This window comes from Triturus cristatus, chromosome 8 (genome assembly GCF_964204655.1).
Source record: "Triturus cristatus chromosome 8, aTriCri1.1, whole genome shotgun sequence".
In the NCBI taxonomy this organism is placed as follows: domain Eukaryota; kingdom Metazoa; phylum Chordata; class Amphibia; order Caudata; family Salamandridae; genus Triturus; species Triturus cristatus.
The window spans coordinates 736,513,701-736,530,753 of record NC_140591.1 but is presented as its reverse complement, the minus strand read 5'-3'; the positions used below and the strand labels follow the sequence as shown (position 1 = coordinate 736,530,753).

The window sequence follows — 17,053 nt, the reverse complement described above, 5'->3', positions numbered from 1 at the left end:
TGATTGAAATAAAGTCTGTTTATATTGACGCTCTCTCTCTCCCTATATATACATACATGCGTACACACACACACACAGGTATGTCATGCATTTCTTCAGATTTGTTTCAACCATTTACCATTTATTGGAGAATCCCTACTTTTCAAGTGACTGCAAATGAAGTCATCTCTGGCACTTTTTGTGCAAAGTAAGAGACACACATGACACCTTTTTATAAAAGTCATCGGTTTCTTTGTTACTGTGTACTTTCAAAGCATGGGGCTTTCACACGTCAGGTAAACCTGATTACCACTACACAACAAAAGCAGATGCAGCTTTCTTATCTATGTCGTGATAGAACAGTTGTGAATTGAGTAGAAGAAGGGCCCTGATGTGATACTTATTACATGCAGCCTGTAAGATAGTCAAACATGCAGGCTAAGAAGGAAGATGCAAATATCAATGTATTAGAAAAACACCTAAAGGCGAGTGATATGCTTTCATTCATGCATGGCTAGGAAAAATCGCCATACTGTTGCAAACATTCTTACACCACCAACTGGAAATAAATGATTCTGACATTAAACGTAAAGGTGACAATGCATTTGTATCATCACCTTGAGAAGGATCATCTTGGAATTGAGCCGAGGGCCTCTGCACTCAAAGCCAGAAACACTCCACTAAAATAAGATTCCTGTTGGTGCCAACAATTCTCCATGTTAATGCTTGTTCTAGGTGAGCAGTGAACCGATTGCAGGGCTCTTTTGAAAGCAAGGTCTGAGAACCAACAGATACATCCACACGCCGATTACTTTAGTGTTTTGAGAGAATTCCCTTTCTTGGAACGAGATTGCATGAAATAATCTTCAGGGCTTAGACAATTCCATGGCAAAACGGCACCTATCAACATTGTAGCCAACACAATATAACAACTGTTTCTGCCCGGTTTCGAACTGGGGACCTTTCGCGTGTGAGGCGAACGTGATAACCACTACACTACAGAAACAGATACCTACAGTTGATTTTTCTGTAATGAAACTGCTCCGAACTGGCTATTCCATGGGCCTCTGGCTTTAGATTTCTTTCATGCAACCTGCCCGACATCCCTAGCTGAACGCTCGTACATGCCATGCAAGACCAGATGTTTGGTATTAGCTCAGACTGGGCAGGGCTGAAGCATGAGACTCTAGCAAAGAATTATCCACTACTGCAAAGAAAAAATTGATGTTGGTTTTGAAACGCAAACTTCAAAACAACTTGAAAAGAGTACCAAGAAAAGGGCTCATCCGGGATTTGAACCCGGGACCTCTCGCACCCAAAGCGAGAATCATACCCCTAGACAAACGAGCCCTCAAAATCCTCTTACCTCTCAAAAGCTAATACCGGCTCTAAGCCCGCAATGAAGATCATGCTGGTATCTTTATGATGCTTGGTCTGTGAATACGCATGAAAGTCAGTCTCAACTTACCCTTTCTCAAACGATAGCACTATCATTTACAAGTGTCTCCTTTTATTCCGTCCCAGCTTTGGACACGTCTTACAGGAAGTCAGCCCTTATTTATATATTTCTGCAGTGGCTGAAGCTTAATGAGAAAGAGTAACAAGTTGTTCATAACAACATAAGAAACACATTGTGCATTTTCTCTCAAATACTCCTTCACTTTGTGCCAAAAAAAATACCAAGGTGAATACCTAGGCCACAGATTCAAGCTAAAGATCTTCCTGCTGAATGCAAGGCGCAATAAAAACTGCATATCGCTGGGCTAAAGCATTCCTTGCATAGCCTCTAACATCATAACATAACTGAGCTGCTAGCAGCAAGCTAACCAATACCTTTCTGAAATGAGAATGACATGTGCTTATCTGCTCAATCAGTGCTCAATCAGGCTCGATCAGGCGAGATTTAGAAAAGGTGGAAAGGGTCCAAGTGGATGCCCCTTCCTTTTTAGGGTGGGTCCTGCTGACTATCATAGGATTGCTTGTAAAAGTGGCCAGGGTCAGAGGAAAAGCTGCCAACACTTCTTAGCGTTCTCTATAGATGCAGCCATTTTCTGTGACTGTAATTTCGGCCTTTTCCCAGAAGTCTCTATTCTGCCTATGCAAATTAACAAAAGCAGTGCTTATTCCTCACTTGCTCAAATGTCCTTCCTGTCCAGAAAGCTCTGATTAAGCATGCTTATTTTCTTTTTCTGGGATATTTTAAATTGTTTCGCTGTCCAGTCTGTGGCAGTAGAAAGCTGCTTATGATGCCAGGTTTTGATGAATCCCCAAGGTACAAGTACAGAGGAATATATCAGTCTCTAGGATATGGAACTTTTAGCTAACACATCACAATATGTGATGCTTGCCAAGAAAACACTACATTCTGGAGCGCTGATGATCAGAACATTCTGCTCCTGAAGGATAGAAAAGACAGCTTGATTGAAATAAAGTCTGTTTATATTGACGCTCTCTCTCTCCCTATATATACATACATGCGTACACACACACACACAGGTATGTCATGCATTTCTTCAGATTTGTTTCAACCATTTACCATTTATTGGAGAATCCCTACTTTTCAAGTGACTGCAAATGAAGTCATCTCTGGCACTTTTTGTGCAAAGTAAGAGACACACATGACACCTTTTTATAAAAGTCATCGGTTTCTTTGTTACTGTGTACTTTCAAAGCATGGGGCTTTCACACGTCAGGTAAACCTGATTACCACTACACAACAAAAGCAGATGCAGCTTTCTTATCTATGTCATGATAGAACAGTTGTGAATTGAGTAGAAGAAGGGCCCTGATGTGATACTTATTACATGCAGCCTGTAAGATAGTCAAACATGCAGGCTAGGAAGGAAGATGCAAATATCAATGTATTAGAAAAACACCTAAAGGCGAGTGATATGCTTTCATTCATGCATGGCTAGGAAAAATCGCCATACTGTTGCAAACATTCTTACACCACCAACTGGAAATAAATGATTCTGACATTAAACGTAAAGGTGACAATGCATTTGTATCATCACCTTGAGAAGGATCATCTTGGAATTGAGCCGAGGGCCTCTGCACTCAAAGCCAGAAACACTCCACTAAAATAAGATTCCTGTTGGTGCCAACAATTCTCCATGTTAATGCTTGTTCTAGGTGAGCAGTGAACCGATTGCAGGGCTCTTTTGAAAGCAAGGTCTGAGAACCAACAGATACATCCACACGCCGATTACTTTAGTGTTTTGAGAGAATTCCCTTTCTTGGAACGAGATTGCATGAAATAATCTTCAGGGCTTGGACAATTCCATGGCAAAACGGCACCTATCAACATTGTAGCCAACACAATATAACAACTGTGTCTGCCCGGTTTCAAACCGGGGACCTTTCGCGTGTGAGGCAAACGTGATAACCACTACACTACAGAAACAGATACCTACAGTTGATTTTTCTGTAATGAAACTGCTCCGAACTGGCTATTCCATGGGCCTCTGGCTTTAGATTTCTTTCATGCAACCTGCCCGACATCCCTAGCTGAACGCTCGTACATGCCATGCAAGACCAGATGTTTGGTATTAGCTCAGACTGGGCAGGGCTGAAGCATGAGACTCTAGCAAAGAATTATCCACTACTGCAAAGAAAAAATTGATGTTGGTTTTGAAACGCAAACTTCAAAACAACTTGAAAAGAGTACCAAGAAAAGGGCTCATCCGGGATTTGAACCCGGGACCTCTCGCACCCAAAGCGAGAATCATACCCCTAGACCAACGAGCCCTCAAAATCCTCTTACCTCTCAAAAGCTAATACCGGCTCTAAGCCCGCAATGAAGATCATGCTGGTATCTTTATGATGCTTGGTCTGTGAATACGCATGAAAGTCAGTCTCAACTTACCCTTTCTCAAACGATAGCACTATCATTTACAAGTGTCTCCTTTTATTCCGTCCCAGCTTTGGACACGTCTTACAGGAAGTCAGCCCTTATTTATATATTTCTGCAGTGGCTGAAGCTTAATGAGAAAGAGTAACAAGTTGTTCATAACAACATAAGAAACACATTGTGCATTTTCTCTCAAATACTCCTTCACTTTGTGCCAAAAGAAATACCAAGGTGAATACCTAGGCCACAGATTCAAGCTAAAGATCTTCCTGCTGAATGCAAGGCGCAATAAAAACTGCATATCGCTGGACTAAAGCATTCCTTGCATAGCCTCTAACATCATAACATAACTGAGCTGCTAGCAGCAAGCTAACCAATACCTTTCTGAAATGAGAATGACATGTGCTTATCAGGCTCGATCAGGCGAGATTTAGAAAAGGTGGAAAGGGTCCAAGTGGATGCCCCTTCCTTTTTAGGGTGGGTCCTGCTGACTATCATAGGATTGCTTGTAAAAGTGGCCAGGGTCAGAGGAAAAGCTGCCAACACTTCTTAGCGTTCTCTATAGATGCAGCCATTTTCTGTGACTGTAATTTCGGCCTTTTCCCAGAAGTCTCTATTCTGCCTATGCAAATTAACAAAAGCAGTGCTTATTCCTCACTTGCTCAAATGTCCTTCCTGTCCAGAAAGCTCTGATTAAGCATGCTTATTTTCTTTTTCTGGGATATTTTAAATTGTTTCGCTGTCCAGTCTGTGGCAGTAGAAAGCTGCTTATGATGCCAGGTTTTGATGAATCCCCAAGGTACAAGTACAGAGGAATATATCAGTCTCTAGGATATGGAACTTTTAGCTAACACATCACAATATGTGATGCTTGCCAAGAAAACACTACATTCTGGAGCGCTGATGATCAGAACATTCTGCTCCTGAAGGATAGAAAAGACAGCTTGATTGAAATAAAGTCTGTTTATATTGACGCTCTCTCTCTCCCTGTATATACATACATGCGTACACACACACACACAGGTATGTCATGCATTTCTTCAGATTTGTTTCAACCATTTACCATTTATTGGAGAATCCCTACTTTTCAAGTGACTGCAAATGAAGTCATCTCTGGCACTTTTTGTGCAAAGTAAGAGACACACATGACACCTTTTTATAAAAGTCATCGGTTTCTTTGTTACTGTGTACTTTCAAAGCATGGGGCTTTCACACGTCAGGTAAACCTGATTACCACTACACAACAAAAGCAGATGCAGCTTTCTTATCTATGTCGTGATAGAACAGTTGTGAATTGAGTAGAAGAAGGGCCCTGATGTGATACTTATTACATGCAGCCTGTAAGATAGTCAAACATGCAGGCTAGGAAGGAAGATGCAAATATCAATGTATTAGAAAAACACCTAAAGGCGAGTGATATGCTTTCATTCATGCATGGCTAGGAAAAATCGCCATACTGTTGCAAACATTCTTACACCACCAACTGGAAATAAATGATTCTGACATTAAACGTAAAGGTGACAATGCATTTGTATCATCACCTTGAGAAGGATCATCTTGGAATTGAGCCGAGGGCCTCTGCACTCAAAGCCAGAAACACTCCACTAAAATAAGATTCCTGTTGGTGCCAACAATTCTCCATGTTAATGCTTGTTCTAGGTGAGCAGTGAACCGATTGCAGGGCTCTTTTGAAAGCAAGGTCTGAGAACCAACAGATACATCCACACGCCGATTACTTTAGTGTTTTGAGAGAATTCCCTTTCTTGGAACGAGATTGCATGAAATAATCTTCAGGGCTTGGACAATTCCATGGCAAAACGGCACCTATCAACATTGTAGCCAACACAATATAACAACTGTTTCTGCCCGGTTTCGAACCGGGGACCTTTCGCGTGTGAGGCGAACGTGATAACCACTACACTACAGAAACAGATACCTACAGTTGATTTTTCTGTAATGAAACTGCTCCGAACTGGCTATTCCATGGGCCTCTGGCTTTAGATTTCTTTCATGCAACCTGCCCGACATCCCTAGCTGAACGCTCGTACATGCCATGCAAGACCAGATGTTTGGTATTAGCTCAGATTGGGCAGGGCTGAAGCATGAGACTCTAGCAAAGAATTATCCACTACTGCAAAGAAAAAATTGATGTTGGTTTTGAAACGCAAACTTCAAAACAACTTGAAAAGAGTACCAAGAAAAGGGCTCGTCCGGGATTTGAACCCGGGACCTCTCGCACCCAAAGCGAGAATCATACCCCTAGACCAACGAGCCCTCAAAATCCTCTTACCGCTCAAAAGCTAATACCGGCTCTAAGCCCGCAATGAAGATCATGCTGGTATCTTTATGATGCTTGGTCTGTGAATACGCATGAAAGTCAGTCTCAACTTACCCTTTCTCAAACGATAGCACTATCATTTACAAGTGTCTCCTTTTATTCCGTCCCAGCTTTGGACACGTCTTACAGGAAGTCAGCCCTTATTTATATATTTCTGCAGTGGCTGAAGCTTAATGAGAAAGAGTAACAAGTTGTTCATAATAACATAAGAAACACATTGTGCATTTTCTCTCAAATACTCCTTCACTTTGTGCCAAAAGAAATACCAAGGTGAATACCTAGGCCACAGATTCAAGCTAAAGATCTTCCTGGTGAAGGCAAGGCGCAATAAAAACTGCATATCGCTGGACTAAAGCATTCCTTGCATAGCCTCTAACATCATAACATAACTGAGCTGCTAGCAGCAAGCTAACCAATACCTTTCTGAAATGAGAATGACATGTGCTTATCTGCTCAATCAGTGCTCAATCAGGCGAGATTTAGAAAAGGTGGAAAGGGTCCAAGTGGATGCCCCTTCCTTTTTAGGGTGGGTCCTGCTGACTATCATAGGATTGCTTGTAAAAGTGGTCAGGGTCAGAGGAAAAGCTGCCAACACTTCTTAGCGTTCTCTATAGATGCAGCCATTTTCTGTGACTGTAATTTCGGCCTTTTCCCAGAAGTCTCTATTCTGCCTATGCAAATTAACAAAAGCAGTGCTTATTCCTCACTTGCTCAAAGGTCCTTCCTGTCCAGAAAGCTCTGATTAAGCATGCTTATTTTCTTTTTCTGGGATATTTTAAATTGTTTCGCTGTCCAGTCTGTGGCAGTAGAAAGCTGCTTATGATGCCAGGTTTTGATGAATCCCCAAGGTACAAGTACAGAGGAATATATCAGTCTCTAGGATATGGAACTTTTAGCTAACACATCACAATATGTGATGCTTGCCAAGAAAACACTACATTCTGGAGCGCTGATGATCAGAACATTCTGCTCCTGAAGGATAGAAAAGACAGCTTGATTGAAATAAAGTCTGTTTATATTGACGCTCTCTCTCTCCCTATATATACATACATGCGTACACACACACACACAGGTATGTCATGCATTTCTTCAGATTTGTTTCAACCATTTACCATTTATTGGAGAATCCCTACTTTTCAAGTGACTGCAAATGAAGTCATCTCTGGCACTTTTTGTGCAAAGTAAGAGACACACATGACACCTTTTTATAAAAGTCATCGGTTTCTTTGTTACTGTGTACTTTCAAAGCGTGGGGCTTTCACACGTCAGGTAAACCTGATTACCACTACACAACAAAAGCAGATGCAGCTTTCTTATCTATGTCGTGATAGAACAGTTGTGAATTGAGTAGAAGAAGGGCCCTGATGTGATACTTATTACATGCAGCCTGTAAGATAGTCAAACATGCAGGCTAGGAAGGAAGATGCAAATATCAATGTATTAGAAAAACACCTAAAGGCGAGTGATATGCTTATATTCATGCATGGCTAGGAAAAATCGCCATACTGTTGCAAACATTCTTACACCACCAACTGGAAATAAATGATTCTGACATTAAACGTAAAGGTGACAATGCATTTGTATCATCACCTTGAGAAGGATCATCTTGGAATTGAGCCGAGGGCCTCTGCACTCAAAGCCAGAAACACTCCACTAAAATAAGATTCCTGTTGGTGCCAACAATTCTCCATGTTAATGCTTGTTCTAGGTGAGCAGTGAACCGATTGCAGGGCTCTTTTGAAAGCAAGGTCTGAGAACCAACAGATACATCCACACGCTGATTACTTTAGTGTTTTGAGAGAATTCCCTTTCTTGGAACGAGATTGCATGAAATAATCTTCAGGGCTTGGACAATTCCATGGCAAAACGGCACCTATCAACATTGTAGCCAACACAATATAACAACTGTTTCTGCCCGGTTTCGAACCGGGGACCTTTCGCGTGTGAGGCGAACGTGATAACCACTACACTACAGAAACAGATACCTACAGTTGATTTTTCTGTAATGAAACTGCTCCGAACTGGCTATTCCATGGGCCTCTGGCTTTAGATTTCTTTCATGCAACCTGCCCGACATCCCTAGCTGAACGCTCGTACATGCCATGCAAGACCAGATGTTTGGTATTAGCTCAGACTGGGCAGGGCTGAAGCATGAGACTCTAGCAAAGAATTATCCACTACTGCAAAGAAAAAATTGATGTTGGTTTTGAAACGCAAACTTCAAAACAACTTGAAAAGAGTACCAAGAAAAGGGCTCGTCCGGGATTTGAACCCGGGACCTCTCGCACCCAAAGTGAGAATCATACCCCTAGACCAACGAGCCCTCAAAATCCTCTTACCTCTCAAAAGCTAATAACGGCTCTAAGCCCGCAATGAAGATCATGCTGGTATCTTTATGATGCTTGGTCTGTGAATACGCATGAAAGTCAGTCTCAACTTACCCTTTCTCAAACGATAGCACTATCATTTACAAGTGTCTCCTTTTATTCCGTCCCAGCTTTGGACACGTCTTACAGGAAGTCAGCCCTTATTTATATATTTCTGCAGTGGCTGAAGCTTAATGAGAAAGAGTAACAAGTTGTTCATAACAGCATAAGAAACACATTGTGCATTTTCTCTCAAATACTCCTTCACTTTGTGCCAAAAGAAATACCAAGGTGAATACCTAGGCCACAGATTCAAGCTAAAGATCTTCCTGCTGAATGCAAGGCGCAATAAAAACTGCATATCGCTGGACTAAAGCATTCCTTGCATAGCCTCTAACATCATAACATAACTGAGCTGCTAGCAGCAAGCTAACCAATACCTTTCTGAAATGAGAATGACATGTGCTTATCTGCTCAATCAGTGCTCAATTGGCTCGATCAGGCGAGATTTAGAAAAGGTGGAAAGGGTCCAAGTGGATGCCCCTTCCTTTTTAGGGTGGGTCCTGCTGACTATCATAGGATTGCTTGTAAAAGTGGCCAGGGTCAGAGGAAAAGCTGCCAACACTTCTTAGCGTTCTCTATAGATGCAGCCATTTTCTGTGACTGTAATTTCGGCCTTTTCCCAGAAATCTCTATTCTGCCTATGCAAATTAACAAAAGCAGTGCTTATTCCTCACTTGCTCAAATGTCCTTCCTGTCCAGAAAGCTCTGATTAAGCATGCTTATTTTCTTTTTCTGGGATATTTTAAATTGTTTCGCTGTCCAGTCTGTGGCAGTAGAAAGCTGCTTATGATGCCAGGTTTTGATGAATCCCCAAGGTACAAGTACAGAGGAATATATCAGTCTCTAGGATATGGAACTTTTAGCTAACACATCACAATATGTGATGCTTGCCAAGAAAACACTACATTCTGGAGCGCTGATGATCAGAACATTCTGCTCCTGAAGGATAGAAAAGACAGCTTGATTGAAATAAAGTCTGTTTATATTGACGCTCTCTCTCTCCCTATATATACATACATGCGTACACACACACACACAGGTATGTCATGCATTTCTTCAGATTTGTTTCAACCATTTACCATTTATTGGAGAATCCCTACTTTTCAAGTGACTGCAAATGAAGTCATCTCTGGCACTTTTTGTGCAAAGTAAGAGACACACATGACACCTTTTTATAAAAGTCATCGGTTTCTTTGTTACTGTGTACTTTCAAAGCATGGGGCTTTCACACGTCAGGTAAACCTGATTACCACTACACAACAAAAGCAGATGCAGCTTTCTTATCTATGTCGTGATAGAACAGTTGTGAATTGAGTAGAAGAAGGGCCCTGATGTGATACTTATTACATGCAGCCTGTAAGATAGTCAAACATGCAGGCTAGGAAGGAAGATGCAAATATAAATGTATTAGAAAAACACCTAAAGGCGAGTGATATGCTTTCATTCATGCATGGCTAGGAAAAATCGCCATACTGTTGCAAACATTCTTACACCACCAACTGGAAATAAATGATTCTGACATTAAACGTAAAGGTGACAATGCATTTGTATCATCACCTTGAGAAGGATCATCTTGGAATTGAGCCGAGGGCCTCTGCACTCAAAGCCAGAAACACTCCACTAAAATAAGATTCCTGTTGGTGCCAACAATTCTCCATGTTAATGCTTGTTCTAGGTGAGCAGTGAACCGATTGCAGGGCTCTTTTGAAAGCAAGGTCTGAGAACCAACAGATACATCCACACGCCGATTACTTTAGTGTTTTGAGAGAATTCCCTTTCTTGGAACGAGATTGCATGAAATAATCTTCAGGGCTTGGACAATTCCATGGCAAAACGGCACCTATCAACATTGTAGCCAACACAATATAACAACTGTTTCTGCCCGGTTTCGAACCGGGGACCTTTCGCGTGTGAGGCGAACGTGATAACCACTACACTACAGAAACAGATACCTACAGTTGATTTTTCTGTAATGAAACTGCTCCGAACTGGCTATTCCATGGGCCTCTGGCTTTAGATTTCTTTCATGCAACCTGCCCGACATCCCTAGCTGAACGCTCGTACATGCCATGCAAGACCAGATGTTTGGTATTAGCTCAGACTGGGCAGGGCTGAAGCATGAGACTCTAGCAAAGAATTATCCACTACTGCAAAGAAAAAATTGATGTTGGTTTTGAAACGCAAACTTCAAAACAACTTGAAAAGAGTACCAAGAAAAGGGCTCGTCCGGGATTTAAACCCAGGACCTCTCGCACCCAAAGCGAGAATCATACCCCTAGACCAACGAGCCCTCAAAATCCTCTTACCTCTCAAAAGCTAATACTGGCTCTAAGCCCGCAATGAAGATCATGCTGGTATCTTTATGATGCTTGGTCTGTGAATACGCATGAAAGTCAGTCTCAACTTACCCTTTCTCAAACGATAGCACTATCATTTACAAGTGTCTCCTTTTATTCCGTCCCAGCTTTGGACACGTCTTACAGGAAGTCAGCCCTTATTTATATATTTCTGCAGTGGCTGAAGCTTAATGAGAAAGAGTAACAAGTTGTTCATAACAACATAAGAAACACATTGTGCATTTTCTCTCAAATACTCCTTCACTTTGTGCCAAAAAAAATACCAAGGTGAATACCTAGGCCACAGATTCAAGCTAAAGATCTTCCTGCTGAATGCAAGGCGCAATAAAAACTGCATATCGCTGGACTAAAGCATTCCTTGCATAGCCTCTAACATCATAACATAACTGAGCTGCTAGCAGCAAGCTAACCAATACCTTTCTGAAATGAGAATGACATGTGCTTATCTGCTCAATCAGTGCTCAATCAGGCTCGATCAGGCGAGATTTAGAAAAGGTGGAAAGGGTCCAAGTGGATGCCCCTTCCTTTTTAGGGTGGGTCCTGCTGACTATCATAGGATTGCTTGTAAAAGTGGCCAGGGTCAGAGGAAAAGCTGCCAACACTTCTTAGCATTCTCTATAGATGCAGCCATTTTCTGTGACTGTAATTTCGGCCTTTTCCCAGAAGTCTCTATTCTGCCTATGCAAATTAACAAAAGCAGTGCTTATTCCTCACTTGCTCAAATGTCCTTCCTGTCCAGAAAGCTCTGATTAAGCATGCTTATTTTCTTTTTCTGGGATATTTTAAATTGTTTCGCTGTCCAGTCTGTGGCAGTAGAAAGCTGCTTATGATGCCAGGTTTTGATGAATCCCCAAGGTACAAGTACAGAGGAATATATCAGTCTCTAGGATATGGAACTTTTAGCTAACACATCACAATATGTGATGCTTGCCAAGAAAACACTACATTCTGGAGCGCTGATGATCAGAACATTCTGCTCCTGAAGGATAGAAAAGACAGCTTGATTGAAATAAAGTCTGTTTATATTGACGCTCTCTCTCTCCCTATATATACATACATGCGTACACACACACACACAGGTATGTCATGCATTTCTTCAGATTTGTTTCAACCATTTACCATTTATTGGAGAATCCCTACTTTTCAAGTGACTGCAAATGAAGTCATCTCTGGCACTTTTTGTGCAAAGTAAGAGACACACATGACACCTTTTTATAAAAGTCATCGGTTTCTTTGTTACTGTGTACTTTCAAAGCATGGGGCTTTCACACGTCAGGTAAACCTGATTACCACTACACAACAAAAGCAGATGCAGCTTTCTTATCTATGTCGTGATAGAACAGTTGTGAATTGAGTAGAAGAAGGGCCCTGATTTGATACTTATTACATGCAGCCTGTAAGATAGTCAAACATGCAGGCTAGGAAGGAAGATGCAAATATCAATGTATTAGAAAAACACCTAAAGGCGAGTGATATGCTTTCATTCATGCATGGCTAGGAAAAATCGCCATACTGTTGCAAACATTCTTACACCACCAACTGGAAATAAATGATTCTGACATTAAGCGTAAAGGTGACAATGCATTTGTATCATCACCTTGAGAAGGATCATCTTGGAATTGAGCCGAGGGCCTCTGCACTCAAAGCCAGAAACACTCCACTAAAATAAGATTCCTGTTGGTGCCAACAATTCTCCATGTTAATGCTTGTTCTAGGTGAGCAGTGAACCGATTGCAGGGCTCTTTTGAAAGCAAGGTCTGAGAACCAACAGATACATCCACACGCCGATTACTTTAGTGTTTTGAGAGAATTCCCTTTCTTGGAACGAGATTGCATGAAATAATCTTCAGGGCTTGGACAATTCCATGGCAAAACGGCACCTATCAACATTGTAGCCAACACAATATAACAACTGTTTCTGCCCGGTTTCGAACCGGGGACCTTTCGCGTGTGAGGCGAACGTGATAACCACTACACTACAGAAACAGATACCTACAGTTGATTTTTCTGTAATGAAACTGCTCCGAACTGGCTATTCCATGGGCCTCTGGCTTTAGATTTCTTTCATGCAACCTGCCCGACATCCCTAGCTGAACGCTCGTACATGCCATGCAAGACCAGATGTTTGGTATTAGCTCAGATTGGGCAGGGCTGAAGCATGAGACTCTAGCAAAGAATTATCCACTACTGCAAAGAAAAAATTGATGTTGGTTTTGAAACGCAAACTTCAAAACAACTTGAAAAGAGTACCAAGAAAAGGGCTCGTCCGGGATTTGAACCCGGGACCTCTCGCACCCAAAGCGAGAATCATACCCCTAGACCAACGAGCCCTCAAAATCCTCTTACCGCTCAAAAGCTAATACCGGCTCTAAGCCCGCAATGAAGATCATGCTGGTATCTTTATGATGCTTGGTCTGTGAATACGCATGAAAGTCAGTCTCAACTTACCCTTTCTCAAACGATAGCACTATCATTTACAAGTGTCTCCTTTTATTCCGTCCCAGCTTTGGACACGTCTTACAGGAAGTCAGCCCTTATTTATATATTTCTGCAGTGGCTGAAGCTTAATGAGAAAGAGTAACAAGTTGTTCATAATAACATAAGAAACACATTGTGCATTTTCTCTCAAATACTCCTTCACTTTGTGCCAAAAGAAATACCAAGGTGAATACCTAGGCCACAGATTCAAGCTAAAGATCTTCCTGGTGAAGGCAAGGCGCAATAAAAACTGCATATCGCTGGACTAAAGCATTCCTTGCATAGCCTCTAACATCATAACATAACTGAGCTGCTAGCAGCAAGCTAACCAATACCTTTCTGAAATGAGAATGACATGTGCTTATCTGCTCAATCAGTGCTCAATCAGGCGAGATTTAGAAAAGGTGGAAAGGGTCCAAGTGGATGCCCCTTCCTTTTTAGGGTGGGTCCTGCTGACTATCATAGGATTGCTTGTAAAAGTGGTCAGGGTCAGAGGAAAAGCTGCCAACACTTCTTAGCGTTCTCTATAGATGCAGCCATTTTCTGTGACTGTAATTTCGGCCTTTTCCCAGAAGTCTCTATTCTGCCTATGCAAATTAACAAAAGCAGTGCTTATTCCTCACTTGCTCAAAGGTCCTTCCTGTCCAGAAAGCTCTGATTAAGCATGCTTATTTTCTTTTTCTGGGATATTTTAAATTGTTTCGCTGTCCAGTCTGTGGCAGTAGAAAGCTGCTTATGATGCCAGGTTTTGATGAATCCCCAAGGTACAAGTACAGAGGAATATATCAGTCTCTAGGATATGGAACTTTTAGCTAACACATCACAATATGTGATGCTTGCCAAGAAAACACTACATTCTGGAGCGCTGATGATCAGAACATTCTGCTCCTGAAGGATAGAAAAGACAGCTTGATTGAAATAAAGTCTGTTTATATTGACGCTCTCTCTCTCCCTATATATACATACATGCGTACACACACACACACAGGTATGTCATGCATTTCTTCAGATTTGTTTCAACCATTTACCATTTATTGGAGAATCCCTACTTTTCAAGTGACTGCAAATGAAGTCATCTCTGGCACTTTTTGTGCAAAGTAAGAGACACACATGACACCTTTTTATAAAAGTCATCGGTTTCTTTGTTACTGTGTACTTTCAAAGCGTGGGGCTTTCACACGTCAGGTAAACCTGATTACCACTACACAACAAAAGCAGATGCAGCTTTCTTATCTATGTCGTGATAGAACAGTTGTGAATTGAGTAGAAGAAGGGCCCTGATGTGATACTTATTACATGCAGCCTGTAAGATAGTCAAACATGCAGGCTAGGAAGGAAGATGCAAATATCAATGTATTAGAAAAACACCTAAAGGCGAGTGATATGCTTATATTCATGCATGGCTAGGAAAAATCGCCATACTGTTGCAAACATTCTTACACCACCAACTGGAAATAAATGATTCTGACATTAAACGTAAAGGTGACAATGCATTTGTATCATCACCTTGAGAAGGATCATCTTGGAATTGAGCCGAGGGCCTCTGCACTCAAAGCCAGAAACACTCCACTAAAATAAGATTCCTGTTGGTGCCAACAATTCTCCATGTTAATGCTTGTTCTAGGTGAGCAGTGAACCGATTGCAGGGCTCTTTTGAAAGCAAGGTCTGAGAACCAACAGATACATCCACACGCTGATTACTTTAGTGTTTTGAGAGAATTCCCTTTCTTGGAACGAGATTGCATGAAATAATCTTCAGGGCTTGGACAATTCCATGGCAAAACGGCACCTATCAACATTGTAGCCAACACAATATAACAACTGTTTCTGCCCGGTTTCGAACCGGGGACCTTTCGCGTGTGAGGCGAACGTGATAACCACTACACTACAGAAACAGATACCTACAGTTGATTTTTCTGTAATGAAACTGCTCCGAACTGGCTATTCCATGGGCCTCTGGCTTTAGATTTCTTTCATGCAACCTGCCCGACATCCCTAGCTGAACGCTCGTACATGCCATGCAAGACCAGATGTTTGGTATTAGCTCAGACTGGGCAGGGCTGAAGCATGAGACTCTAGCAAAGAATTATCCACTACTGCAAAGAAAAAATTGATGTTGGTTTTGAAACGCAAACTTCAAAACAACTTGAAAAGAGTACCAAGAAAAGGGCTCGTCCGGGATTTGAACCCGGGACCTCTCGCACCCAAAGTGAGAATCATACCCCTAGACCAACGAGCCCTCAAAATCCTCTTACCTCTCAAAAGCTAATAACGGCTCTAAGCCCGCAATGAAGATCATGCTGGTATCTTTATGATGCTTGGTCTGTGAATACGCATGAAAGTCAGTCTCAACTTACCCTTTCTCAAACGATAGCACTATCATTTACAAGTGTCTCCTTTTATTCCGTCCCAGCTTTGGACACGTCTTACAGGAAGTCAGCCCTTATTTATATATTTCTGCAGTGGCTGAAGCTTAATGAGAAAGAGTAACAAGTTGTTCATAACAGCATAAGAAACACATTGTGCATTTTCTCTCAAATACTCCTTCACTTTGTGCCAAAAGAAATACCAAGGTGAATACCTAGGCCACAGATTCAAGCTAAAGATCTTCCTGCTGAATGCAAGGCGCAATAAAAACTGCATATCGCTGGACTAAAGCATTCCTTGCATAGCCTCTAACATCATAACATAACTGAGCTGCTAGCAGCAAGCTAACCAATACCTTTCTGAAATGAGAATGACATGTGCTTATCTGCTCAATCAGTGCTCAATTGGCTCGATCAGGCGAGATTTAGAAAAGGTGGAAAGGGTCCAAGTGGATGCCCCTTCCTTTTTAGGGTGGGTCCTGCTGACTATCATAGGATTGCTTGTAAAAGTGGCCAGGGTCAGAGGAAAAGCTGCCAACACTTCTTAGCGTTCTCTATAGATGCAGCCATTTTCTGTGACTGTAATTTCGGCCTTTTCCCAGAAATCTCTATTCTGCCTATGCAAATTAACAAAAGCAGTGCTTATTCCTCACTTGCTCAAATGTCCTTCCTGTCCAGAAAGCTCTGATTAAGCATGCTTATTTTCTTTTTCTGGGATATTTTAAATTGTTTCGCTGTCCAGTCTGTGGCAGTAGAAAGCTGCTTATGATGCCAGGTTTTGATGAATCCCCAAGGTACAAGTACAGAGGAATATATCAGTCTCTAGGATATGGAACTTTTAGCTAACACATCACAATATGTGATGCTTGCCAAGAAAACACTACATTCTGGAGCGCTGATGATCAGAACATTCTGCTCCTGAAGGATAGAAAAGACAGCTTGATTGAAATAAAGTCTGTTTATATTGACGCTCTCTCTCTCCCTATATATACATACATGCGTACACACACACACACAGGTATGTCATGCATTTCTTCAGATTTGTTTCAACCATTTACCATTTATTGGAGAATCCCTACTTTTCAAGTGACTGCAAATGAAGTCATCTCTGGCACTTTTTGTGCAAAGTAAGAGACACACATGACACCTTTTTATAAAAGTCATCGGTTTCTTTGTTACTGTGTACTTTCAAAGCATGGGGCTTTCACACGTCAGGTAAACCTGATTACCACTACACAACAAAAGCAGATGCAGCT

At 41.6% G+C, this 17,053-nt stretch overlaps 7 non-coding genes across 7 annotated transcripts; all 7 read right to left on the bottom strand.

The window, feature by feature from the left end:
- Window positions 1-5,686: 5,686 nt before the first annotated feature.
- Window positions 5,687-5,759, bottom strand: TRNAV-CAC (transfer RNA valine (anticodon CAC)). The gene has a single exon. It is a non-coding gene; the product is annotated as a tRNA-Val (tRNA).
- A 272-nt stretch (window positions 5,760-6,031) lies between these two features.
- On the bottom strand, window positions 6,032-6,103 carry TRNAP-UGG (transfer RNA proline (anticodon UGG)). Its single transcript has one exon. It is a non-coding gene; the product is annotated as a tRNA-Pro (tRNA).
- Window positions 6,104-8,073: 1,970 nt separating this feature from the next.
- On the bottom strand, window positions 8,074-8,146 carry TRNAV-CAC (transfer RNA valine (anticodon CAC)). Its single transcript has one exon. It is a non-coding gene; the product is annotated as a tRNA-Val (tRNA).
- Window positions 8,147-10,469: 2,323 nt separating this feature from the next.
- TRNAV-CAC (transfer RNA valine (anticodon CAC)) lies at window positions 10,470-10,542 on the bottom strand. The gene has a single exon. It is a non-coding gene; the product is annotated as a tRNA-Val (tRNA).
- A 2,324-nt stretch (window positions 10,543-12,866) lies between these two features.
- Window positions 12,867-12,939, bottom strand: TRNAV-CAC (transfer RNA valine (anticodon CAC)). Its single transcript has one exon. It is a non-coding gene; the product is annotated as a tRNA-Val (tRNA).
- A 272-nt stretch (window positions 12,940-13,211) lies between these two features.
- On the bottom strand, window positions 13,212-13,283 carry TRNAP-UGG (transfer RNA proline (anticodon UGG)). The gene has a single exon. It is a non-coding gene; the product is annotated as a tRNA-Pro (tRNA).
- A 1,970-nt stretch (window positions 13,284-15,253) lies between these two features.
- On the bottom strand, window positions 15,254-15,326 carry TRNAV-CAC (transfer RNA valine (anticodon CAC)). The gene has a single exon. It is a non-coding gene; the product is annotated as a tRNA-Val (tRNA).
- Window positions 15,327-17,053: the final 1,727 nt, after the last annotated feature.